Raw genomic sequence first — 12100 nt, 5'->3', positions numbered from 1 at the left:
CCAGAGGTACCTGGGAAACCATGGAATTTGCTACCACGGGAATTACTACGGGTGTCTGTTTAATAGTCTCTGTCTTTTTAGTCTTTTTGGCAACAGGTTTTTGGACAATGGTGGGTTCCTGGTTTCGTTTTAAAGTTGGGCAGTCGTAGCTAAAGTGTGTCTCTTCGTCGCAAAGTCTGCAAGTGGGCTTTTGTCCCTCATACTTAACCATGGCACGATAACTGCCAATGGTAATGTATGAGGGAATGTTTTTCGTCACCGTCATTCGTACAATCATCCAAGTGGCTAGGACAGGGTATAAAACTTCATCCTCTGCCACCCGATAGCGCTCCCACCGAGCTTCAATTACATTTCCAAATTCCTTAAGACGTGTCTGAACTATTCCCAAGTCTAGGTTCTGTGGAATCCCTGCAATTCGAACAAATTTCTCTTGAATATTGCTATCCCTGATGACTACACTAACTTCTTTCCCCTCCAATTCAGTCCTGACGATACCACTGTGTTGGGACAAAAAATTTGAGGTATATGCCTCTGACGTAAACGTAATTCTAGCGACCTGGTTTCTCGTATCTAGCACAGCAACTAGGCCTAAGAGATCCTGAGCATCAACCTTCAAACTACGCACAAAACCATGAACCGTACGCATACTCAATTTCGGGAATTGAACCCCAAAATCAATATCTACACTATTGAGCCACTTGGCAGCCATTGTCCCCTAGACAATGTAAACAAACTGCCCAAAGGGGGAGGGAAGGTCCCCACACACGTAAACAAACACGACAAATAAAACAATTTGGGGCAAAACACAACAAAAACAGCTAAACTATACAAAATAAACACTCAAAAACACGAATATAACAACAAAAAGTAATAAAAAATAACAAAAACTCACAAAATGATGGAAAAACGGGAGAACACAAAAAGACGTCTGCATCCGACGCAGCTTAACTTCTGGGAGCTGACGAGACCAGGTTTTTTCTGCGTGGTATGGCCGTTGACATTTTAAAACGAGACTAAATTGAATACACTCACGGAATGATTTTCCAACATTGAAACCTACACAAGGACGATTGATTTCTATAATTAAGGATATTGGACTGGTAACCATCGTGTTCGTTGAGCCACCATTATTCTATGAGATAGAAATTCACATTCCTCGGTAAAGTCACTGATGGTTAAGAACCGCTCTAAACTTCCCTTGTTGGTGTTTAAAAAAATAGCTATCAGTGTGTACGATGTGAAATAACAAAATTTACCACTAGATGGCGTTTAATAGAGTGTCAAAATTCACCACGAGATGGTTTTAACTAAAACTTTGATTCATTTACGAAACTCTTGCTGGCTATAAAAGGTTTGATGCCAACAGCATCCCGTATTCCCAAGCGGTCACCCTTCTAGGTACTAACGGGACCCGACGCAGCTTAACTTCTGGGAGCTGACGAGACCAGGTTTTTTCTGCGTGGTATGGCCGTTGACGTTTTAATACGAAACTGAATTGAATACACTCATGGAATGATTTTCCAACATTGAAACCTACACAAGGACGATTGATTTCTATAATTAAGTGTAGGATATTGCGCATAACTTCGCAATATCTATTGCTCATCCGCACACTGCGTGCAATCTGGCAACACGATATCGTCGTCTGCTCCTCTTGTCTGTCTACCTTCACCTGTCACTGTTCTTGCTTACCTCGTGTGAAAGTGACATTTAATAGAAGCTGATCATACGACTGAAGTGACTGTGATTTATCTTATTATCTATAAGTCAGGTAAGAGTTGTCTCACATATATATACTACCTGTGTCACGCCACCAAGGCGATCCCGCCTCCAAGGCGATCCCTTTGTTGGGCACCTATAGGTGCGGTCATTATCGTGCGAGCCTCATTGTCTATGATCTCCAACAGGTTATGGGCCCAGATAGCCACACGCTATCCGCGACATAGACGAAATGAGCTCCACCCACAAGGATGTATCCCACATCGCCAAGTACGATGGGGCGAATTTTTCACTATGGAAATTGGGACTCTTTGTTTTGCTGGAACAGAACGGTCTCATTGGAGTGACCACTGGAGTCCTCACCCTACCAGAGCAGGTTTAGATTGCCACCACATATTGCACTAGCTGATTAAGTAGTTGTAATTACGCATTACACACAGCAGCAATCATTAACCTCCCACTGCCCATCCTCTTAAAAGGTCGAAGGAGAAGTTGACGATGACATTGAAGACCAGATAGTGGAATGGAGAATGAAGGACGTGAGGGCACGTGGTTACATCCTATCTACAACCGAACTGTCCCAACAACGACTTCTGATCTCATGCACGACCGCCCACCAGATGTGGAGGACTCTCTCTGCCCAACATCTAGAGCATGCAGCAGATAACCGGCTCGATGTCCAGGCAAGATTCTACAGTTATCAGTACCAACCGGGCACTGACATGAAGAACCACATAGCTGAGATTACATCCATCGCACATCACCTGGGGGAGATTGGCCTCCCAGTCAACGAAGAGCAACTGTGCACCAAAATCATCAGCATTCTTCCAGCCGAGTACCACGGATTCAAGACCGCTTGGCACAACTCCAACCAAGAGAGACAGACCATCCTCGGCCTGACCGCCAAACTGCTCCAAGAAGAGAGGGAGCAGGCAAGATGGAAAACCAAAACAACCGAGAATGAAGTGGCGCTCCAGGCCCAGTCATCAACCTCATCCACCAGGAACGGTAGACGACAAGAAGAACCTCACACCCAACCATCAGCAGGTTCATCGGCCAAAGGAAGCTACCGAGAGGGACGGAACAAACATCGCAACTCGAGTCGCCCCAGAAACCACTATGACAGCCAGCGTAAAGATCTTCAAGAATGCACCTACTGCGGCCTCGACAACCACCTCGTCGACCGCTGCAACACCAAAAGGCGCCATGAACGAACGGACAAGGAAAGAGCAGACCTGGCGAAGAGAATGAAGAAAGATCACGGCAAGATGGCAACCGACCTCATGAGGGACGCCACACCTAATCAGGATTTCAGCCTCGTCTCCACGTCTCCACGATACGATACCAGAAGCAATGGAGATTGGTTTGCGGACAGCGGGGCGACGCAGCACATGTCGGACCAGAAGGACTGGCTGCAGGATTTTGTGCCCGTACCCGACGGCTCCTGGTCCATCAAAGGAATTGGATCAGCCAGCTATCCTGTAAGAGGCTATGGTGATGTTCACGCCTGGACGACGATCAACAAAATTAAAAACCCCGTCATCATAAGGAAAGTGCTGTATGTGCCCGGAATGGGCACAAACCTGTTCTCCATAGCTGCCGTGACAGACCTCGGATGGAAGGCGACATTCACCGGTACGCGAGTTCACTTCACCTCAGAAAATGGAAGCCCGATCATGGTTGGAGAACGGGTGGGGAGGACACTCTATCTGCTCGACGTCAAGCCACGCCTTCATCTGGAAAGACAGCAGTCTTTCGCCTGTGCATCATCTCTCTCACCAGGATTGGCGACATGGCATCGGCGATTCGCACACATCAGCCCAAAAACGATCATCAAGATGGCAGCAAACAGTGTCGTCAAGGGATTGGACCTCGCCAGCACAGAGATGCCATCAGAGCCATGTCCAGGCTGCCAATACGGAAAGCACCAACGGTCCCCTTTCCCCACTGGCCGCAAGAGGGCAACCTACTCCGGCCAGCTTATCCATTCGGACATCTGCGGCCCAATGGAGAAGGCTACTCCTGGAGGTGCGCTTTATTTTGTGCTCTTTGTTGACGACTACAGCGGGATGCGGTTCATCCGTCTCCTAAAGAAAAAATCCGAAGCTGCCGGGAAGTTCATGGAGCTGATCCATACCATCCGCGGGGAAACTGGAAACTTGGTCCGCACCCTAAGGACGGACAACGGAGGCGAATATGGCAGCAACGAATTCCAGACCTGGCTCACCCACAAAGGAATACAGCATGAGACCAGCGCACCACACACGCCTCAACAGGACGGTGTGTCAGAGAGGGGTATACGGACAGTAGCGGAAGGAGCCCGCAGCTGCCTCCACGACTGCCAAACACCATCGGAACCATGGTGGGAAGCAATTACCACCGGAACGACCAACTTCATCAAGGAAAGCCGCCTACCAATCAGCCTGTGGGGGGAAGCGGCCAAATCCACGGTATACACGCTCAACCGAGTACTCAGCAAAACGTCCCCCGTCACGCCATACCAAAGATGGCACAACAATCCACCGGATGTATCGAACCTGAGAGTCTTCGGATCCATCGCCTATATCCACGTCCCGGATGCCCTGAGGCGGAAGTGGGCCAAGAAAAGCATCCGCTGTATTTTCATTGGCTACTGCGAGACGACGAAAGGATGGCGATTCTACGACCCATCGACCCGAACAATAAAAATAAGCAGGGACGTAACATTCGATGAACACCACCGTCTCGTCAATGTGCCCGAAGATCCTACCAGCCACACACCAATAACAGAACGACAAGCTCCGACCACCGAAGCTCAAGAGGGACCTCCCCGAGCACCCGAGCCACAGCCAACGACCAAAAATCACCATCAAGGGGAAGCGAGTGACCCGGAACAAACCGATTACACGGCCAAACCACCGCAACAGCCCGAGGCATCCGGAACCCCGGAAGAATCTCAAGGTGAGAAAGAGACGCAAGTCCGGCGCTCCCTTCGAGGCCGGGTACCCTTGCGGGAATGGAAGGCTTACCCAGCCAAAAGCCGATCGTGCGCTAGTGGAATCTTCATTCCAGACAGCTACGCAGCAGCCATCAAATGTCCGGAAGCAACCCAGTGGAAGGCGGCCATCAAGGAAGAATACCAGTCTCTGATGGAAAACGAGACGTGGTCACTCGTAGAATGCCCCAGGGGAAGATCACCGATCAAGTCACGATGGACATTCGACATTAAACCAGGAATGAACGGAGAGCAACGTCGCTTCAAGGCCCGCTTCGTTGCGAAGGGATTTAGCCAACGACCCGGATACGACTTCAACGAGACCTACGCTTCCGTAGTGACCCACGACACCCTTCGGATGTTGACATCTATCATCGCGGCAGAGGACCTAGAAGCCGTCCAAATGGACATAAAGACCGTTTTCCTCTATGGACAACTAGCGGAAGAAATTTACATGGTGCAGCCTGAAGGTTTCGTAGCTCCTGGCCAGGAGAACAAGGTGTGCCGCCTACACAAGTGCCTCTACGGCCTGAAGCAAGCCTCTCGCGTATGGGGGGAGCACTTCACAGACTTCATTAAACAGCAAGGTCTTAACCAAAGTGTAGCGGATCCCTGCCTTTTCACCCGAACCAATGGTGCAGAAAAAACTTTCCTCGTCATCTGGGTTGATGATGGCATCGTCGCAAGCACAGACAAGCAAGTAATCGACAAATTCCTGGTCGCGTTAGGCGGCACATTCAAAATCCGAGCCTACCCACTAGAACGCTTCGTGGGCATCACCATCACCAGAGACAGGAAAAGGCGGACAATCCACCTCGGCCAACCGGACTATATCGAGCACTTGGTCAACAAGTTCCAGATGACCTCATGCTTCCCGAAATCGGTTCCGGCGGACCCGGGAGTTCACCTAATTAAGCCGGCAGAGGGGAGCCCAACAGACACCGCCTTCCCCTACCGAGAGGCGGTCGGCTGCCTGCTTTATTTGGCTCTTGTCTCACGACCGGACATCTCTTTTTCGGTCGGCCAGGTGGCCCGCTTCATCGAAAGCCACAACTCATCACACATCAAGGCGGTCCGCCACATCATCTCCTACATCCGTGGGACCCCCGGACACGGCATTTGCTACACCGGATCGTCCGAAAAATCCCCGATCGGATATTCCGATGCCGACTACGCGGGCTGCAACGAAACCAGAAAATCGACGACCGGAAGCGCTTTCCTTCTCCACGGAGGGCCCATAGCATGGTGTAGCCGCCGTCAGAGCTGTGTGGCTACGTCCACCACAGAGGCGGAATACGTCGCGGCAAGCGAGACCGCGAAGGAAGCAGTCTGGATACGCCGCATACTGCCGGAATTCCAACAAGGCAAGGGGGAACCAATCGTTATCAAGTGCGACAACCAGAGCGCCATTCAGCTTACGCGCCATCCAGACCAGCGGCAGAAGACGAAGCATATCGACGTTAGGTACCACTTTATCCGCCTCCAACAAGAAGTCGGAGAGATAGACATCCAGTACGTCAGCACGGACAATCAACTGGCCGACATTTTGACCAAGCCGCTGCCGGGCCCGCGCTTCAGCCTGATCCGGGATGCACTAGGCATTCGATCAGTTTAATCACTTACTCCCCCCTTTTCCCTTTTGCAAATACACTGTGTTCGTTTGAGGGGGGGGGGGTGTAGGATATTGCGCATAACTGCGCAATATCTATTGCTCATCCGCACACTGCGTGCAATCTGGCAACACGATATCGTCGTCTGCTCCTCTTGTCTGTCTACCTTCACCTGTCACTGTTCTTGCTTACCTCGTGTGAAAGTGACATTTAATAGAAGCTGATCATACGACTGAAGTGACTGTGATTTATCTTATTATCTATAAGTCAGGTAAGAGTTGTCTCACATATATATACTACCTGTGTCACGCCACCAAGGCGATCCCGCCTCCAAGGCGATCCCTTTGTTGGGCACCTATAGGTGCGGTCATTATCGTGCGAGCCTCATTGTCTATGATCTCCAACATTAAGGATATTGGACTGGTAACCATCGTGTTCGTTGAGCCACCATTATTCTATGAGATAGAAATTCACATTCCTCGGTAAAGTCACTGATGGTAATAAAACGCTCTAAACTTCCCTTGTTGGTGTTTAAAAAAATAGCTATCAGTGTGTACGATATGAAATAACAAAATTTAACCCTAGATGGCGTTTAATAGAGTGTCAAAATTCACCACGAGATGGTTTTAACTAAAACTTTGATTCATTTACGAAACTCTTGCTGGCTATAAAAGGTTTGATGCCAACAGCATCCCGTATTCCCAAGCGGTCACCCTTCTTTTTTTTTTTTTGTAAAATTCTCTTTTATTTTCTTTTAATTTTCATCCATGTTTCAAATTTAAACAAAAAAAAAACAAACAAAATCAAAATATTTGTTTCCCTCGGATGCAGACGTTATTAGGGCAGAGAAAAGGAAAATTTGGCAATGGCGGTCTTAGTGCACAACAAGACAAACCAAAACAAACAAATGCAAAGGATCTTGGGGTGGGCTAATACAAAAATAAACAAAAATAAACAAAGGCAGATGACATAGGGGTAAGATAGAATACAATAAACAAAATATAAACAAAGGTTTTACATATTTAGGTATTACAATAAATATACACAAATAATAATAAATGAACAAAATGAAAGTAAAATTACGACTTAAAAGAAAAAGAGAATGGTAGGATTTCACTAGTGGGGACAAAGTGTTTTCCATAAACTCTCTACTTCTTCTTGGCATGGGGTTCGTTGGTTGTTCCTTGCCTTCCAGGTAGTGAAGATGTAGGCAGCCAGAAGAGTAAACGCTTGCCGGAGATTCCCTATTGGCCCAAAATGACCACGAATAAGATCTTCTTTGGATGTCTTGCAGCCCTTTTGACGCATGATTCCTTCCAACCAGCTCCAAACGGTGAGGCGTCCAGGACACTGGAACATCAGATGCTCATCGGTTTCGGGGTGTTGATGGCAAATTGGGCATTTATCGTCCTTGGCTGGATCTAACCGATGGCATCTGGTCCTGGTAGGGAGAAGTCGCTGGTTGAACAGGAACATGGTCTCTCTGATGTTACTTGGAAGGGCTGCAGTCGCCTTCCAGATTCGTGGCCAATCCAGATTAGGCCTCAGGATCTCCAGCTTTCCCAATGTGGTCACCTCCAGGACCCAATGGTTATATGTTTTCCGGTGTACCATTGGATTCCCCTGCACCAGGATTGAAGATGCAAAGAGTTGCTTGATTTGATGCAGGGGTTCCTGAAGGTAATAGGGCCTCTTCATGACTGCTACGGGTACGGTGTTGTCCTTGTAGAGTGGCAATAAGGTTCGGAGAGGGAAGGACATCCAATACCGAAGTAGAGAGCTTTCTGGGCTGTTGGGGCCTGTCAGGACTTTATACATGGGGCACAGGAAAAGGGAACGGTAAAAGAGGTGTGTGTTGACCATTCCCAGTCCCCCTTGTTTGACAGTACGGTATATTACAGTTTTTTTCGGCCTTTCTACTTTTCCCATCCATAGGAACTTCATGACAGCCTTTGAAACCTGGTCAGCTATATTTGCATTACAAGGTAATACCTGTGCAATATACACAGTTCTGGAGAGAGCCTTCGACTTAAGGAAAATCACCCTTTGGTAAATATTAAAACGTCGACAGGCATTCTCTCGCAGAATACCATTTAGAGAGCCGAATGCATCATTCCAAACCCTACCAGCTGTCTCGACTATGGAGTGAGAGAATTTAATTCCTAACAGGGACAATGTTGGTGCTGACACAAGCCACTCAAGAGGCCAAATTAATCTAGAGCTCCAAGTCCCGAGTCCCAGGGCTTTTGTTTTCTCCTTATTCATCCTTGCCTTTGTCCACTGACAGAACAAGTCAAGGACTTGTCCTGCCCTGGTAAAATCTTCGTCACATGACACGAAAATGGTGACGTCATCAACAAAAGCTCTGACAGTGAGTTTTTCATTAAACAATGATATACCCTTGAGAACTCGAGATAGACGCACAAGTAATGGCTCAATGTATAGAACGAAGAGATGGACAGATAGGGGGCATCCCTGGCGAATTGACTGAATATCATAAATCACCCCAGCCACTTCTGATCCGTTGAGGATTGACATTCCTGTTACAGAATACATAGTCTGTAACCAACGGACGAAAGTGGTGGGGTAACCCATAACATCCAGAATCCTCCAGAGGACTTCCCTGTTAACCAGGTCGTAGGCCTTTTCAAAGTCAACTCCAACAATGGCAGCGCCCATACCCCGAATCGAAAAGTTGGAAGAGTCATGACATCCCCGGTCATCAACGAATTGAATGACATCTCTATAAAGACTTAAGTTATCAAAAATCAATCTACCAGGTACCCCACCTTTTTGATGAGGCCCTATGGTAGATGACAGTGTCTGCCTCAATCGTCTCGCTAAGACAGATGCCATGACTTTGTAGTCACAATTCAAAAGAGAAATTGGCCGAAAATTAGAAATTCCACAAAGTCCTGAAGACTTGGGAATTAGCCTGACCGCCGCTTGGCCCTGCGAAGACGTCAGAGATTCCCTTTCTAGGATATGATTAAACATATCCAAGAAGTGGGGGCGATCACGTCCCAAAATTCTACGTAAAACTCGTAAGGAATGCCATCGGTGCCAGGAGACTTGTTTGACTTCATTGCTATTAGAGCAGCTCTAATCTCAAGAAGCGAAATCGGTGCCGTTAGGTTTGGGGTTGGCTTAAAGCAATCTCTTACTCCCTCAAGGAACTCAGTCTCTGCCAGTGTGTCAGGAGGAGGTTGATTTTTAAAAATTTTAGTAAAATGTGAAACAATCTCTGCTGAAATATCCTCTTTGGTCGATAAGCAAGTGCCATTAGAGGCAATGATTTTATCAATGCGACACTTACGGTAATTAATTCTGGCTCTATTTACATGAAAAATACTTGCTTCTTCTACCTCTGGGCCCTCGAAGCAGCGGGAACGAATCCCGTACCCTTTAAGTGTGCTCTCCTCCCAAGACTTCGAGAATTTCCTCAACTGGTGAAAGGCAACCCAATCAAAGGTGTCTGCTTCGGCCAACTCCTGTATGCAAGACTGATAGAAAAACTTAGTTTCTCTTATCAGTCTTGCTCTTTGCCTAGAATAATCTACCGAAATGCGCTTGATACCTGGTTTCAGGACACTCTCCCACCAATTTGCTACATTGCTTTCCCTAAGAGGATGATTAGCAGATTCCTGAATGAAATTAGTTACATATTTCTGATAACCTTCTTCTGACAATATCAAAGTATTTAGTTTCCACAACCCGGCAGAGGATCTGCTACGATTCGGGAGATCGTGATTGCAAGTAAGTGTTGTTTGAACTGACTGATGGTCACTAATCGATAAAGACTGCAAAGAAATATTTAAAAATTTATCTGCAAAAGATCGACTAGCATAAATCCTATCAAGCCTAGAAGAACCGCGAATGGTAATGGAAAGTGTGACCTGGTTCACTATGATTTAGCTTTTTCCAGATGTCTACCAGATCGAGACCAGTAACCATCTCCTTTAAAGCATAGCTAACGACACTACTGGGGATAGGGAGAGACTGGGTATTTGCCCTATCTTGGATGTCGTCAACGCAGTTAAAATCGCCCATCAACACGAAGGGCAGTCGAGTGGTAACTGAGTAGGCAGGAACGGTTTGTCGAAGAAAAGTGTTTCTCTCGTTCTTAGCCTGTTTACCTGACGGGGCATAAATATTAATAAACGTAAAACATTTTACGTCGATAGAGATAAGCCTTCCATCAGGTTCAAGAAGCAATCGAGAATATTCCAGACCATGCTTAATGAGAATGGCTGTTCCGTTTTTGTTGGGACCGACATTTGCTAGCAAGTGGTAACAGCTTTCAATAATTGGACAAGAATGAAAGGCTACCTCTTGAAGTCCAACGATATCTAGATTACCGTCCCTGCAGAAATTTAAAAGAATTTGACGTCGCTCGACTGACCTAATACCTCCAATGTTGATAGAAGCGATTTTTAGTCTTGAAGTCATTTGTTAGGTTTTATGAGTTGGGGAATGCCTGAGGAAGGTTTAGAATTCTGGGCCGTCAAAGTAGGTTTGAAGCGTTTGTTTCGTGGTACCGTGGGAATTCTCAGGGGGTCCTTTGTTTTGTCAGGTCCCATGGTCTCAATTTCCCCCATGTCGGGTTCCATCGATTCCATGATAATTGTCATTGGTTCTTGGTCTTGTGTCTCTGTGTCAGGGGCTGTCATTTGGGATTTCATAATTGGTTTCGAAGGGTTGTCTTCAGAAGGTACAGTCAAGGAACTGGTAAGAGTGCTACATTCCATGGTTTCAGTTTCCAAATTTTGAGTCCCTCCTGAGGGTGAATCTTGCAATTCACCCTCCAAAGGTACCTTGGAAACCATGGAATGTTTAGCTAAGGGAATTACTACGGGATTCTGTTTAATGGTCTCTGTCGTTTTAGTCATTTTGGGAACAGGTTTTTGGACAATGGTGGGTTCCTGGTTTCGTTTTAATGTCGGGCAGTTGTAGCTAAAGTGGGTCTCATCGTCACAAAGTCTGCAAGTAGGCTTTTGTCCGTCATACTTTACCATGGCACGATAACTGCCAATTGTAATGTATGACGGAATGTTTTTCGTCACCGTCATTCGTACGATCATCCAAGTGGCAAGGACAGGGTATAAAACTTCATCCTCTGCCACCCGATAGCGTTCCCACCGAGCTTCAATTACATTCCCAAAGTTCTTTAGACGTGTCTGAACTACTCCCAAGTCTAGATTCTGTGGAATCCCTGCAATTCGAACAAATTTCTCTTGGATATTGCTATCCCTTATGACTACGCCAACTTCTTTCCCCTCCAATTCGGTCCTGACGATACCACTGTGTTGGGACAAAAAACTTGAGGTGTATGCCTCTGATGTAAACGTAATTCTAGCGACCTGGTTTCTCGTATCTAGCACAGCAACTAGGCCTAAGAGATCCTGTGGCTCAACCTTCAAACTACGCACGAAACCATGAACTGTACGCATACTCAATCTCGGGAATTGAACCCCAAAATCAATATCTACACTATTGAGCCACTTGGCAGCCATTGTCCCCTAGACAATGTAAACAAACTGCCAAAAGGGGGGGAGGGGAAGGTCCCCACACACGTAAACAAACACACAAATAAAACAATTTGGGGCAAAACACAACAAAAACAGCTAAACTATACAAAATAAACACTCAAAAACACGAATATAACAACAAAAAGTAATAAAAAATAACAAAAACTCACAAAATGATGGAAAAACGGGAGAACACAAAAAGACGTCTGCATCCGACGCAGCTTAACTTCTGGGAGCTGACGAGACCAGGTTTTTTCTGCGTGGTATGG

At 46.7% G+C, this 12100-nt stretch overlaps 1 non-coding gene across 1 annotated transcript; it reads right to left on the bottom strand.

The window, feature by feature from the left end:
* Nucleotides 1-1357: 1357 nt before the first annotated feature.
* Nucleotides 1358-1476, bottom strand: LOC123468359. The gene has a single exon (XR_006642220.1). It is a non-coding gene; the product is annotated as a 5S ribosomal RNA (ribosomal RNA).
* Between the last annotated feature and the right edge of the window lie 10624 nt (nucleotides 1477-12100).

The sequence above is a fragment of the Daphnia magna genome, unplaced genomic scaffold (assembly GCF_020631705.1).
Source record: "Daphnia magna isolate NIES unplaced genomic scaffold, ASM2063170v1.1 Dm_contigs336, whole genome shotgun sequence".
Lineage (NCBI taxonomy): Eukaryota > Metazoa > Arthropoda > Branchiopoda > Diplostraca > Daphniidae > Daphnia > Daphnia magna.
Note: the sequence above shows the minus strand (reverse complement) of the source record. Positions and strands in the feature narration are given on the sequence as shown.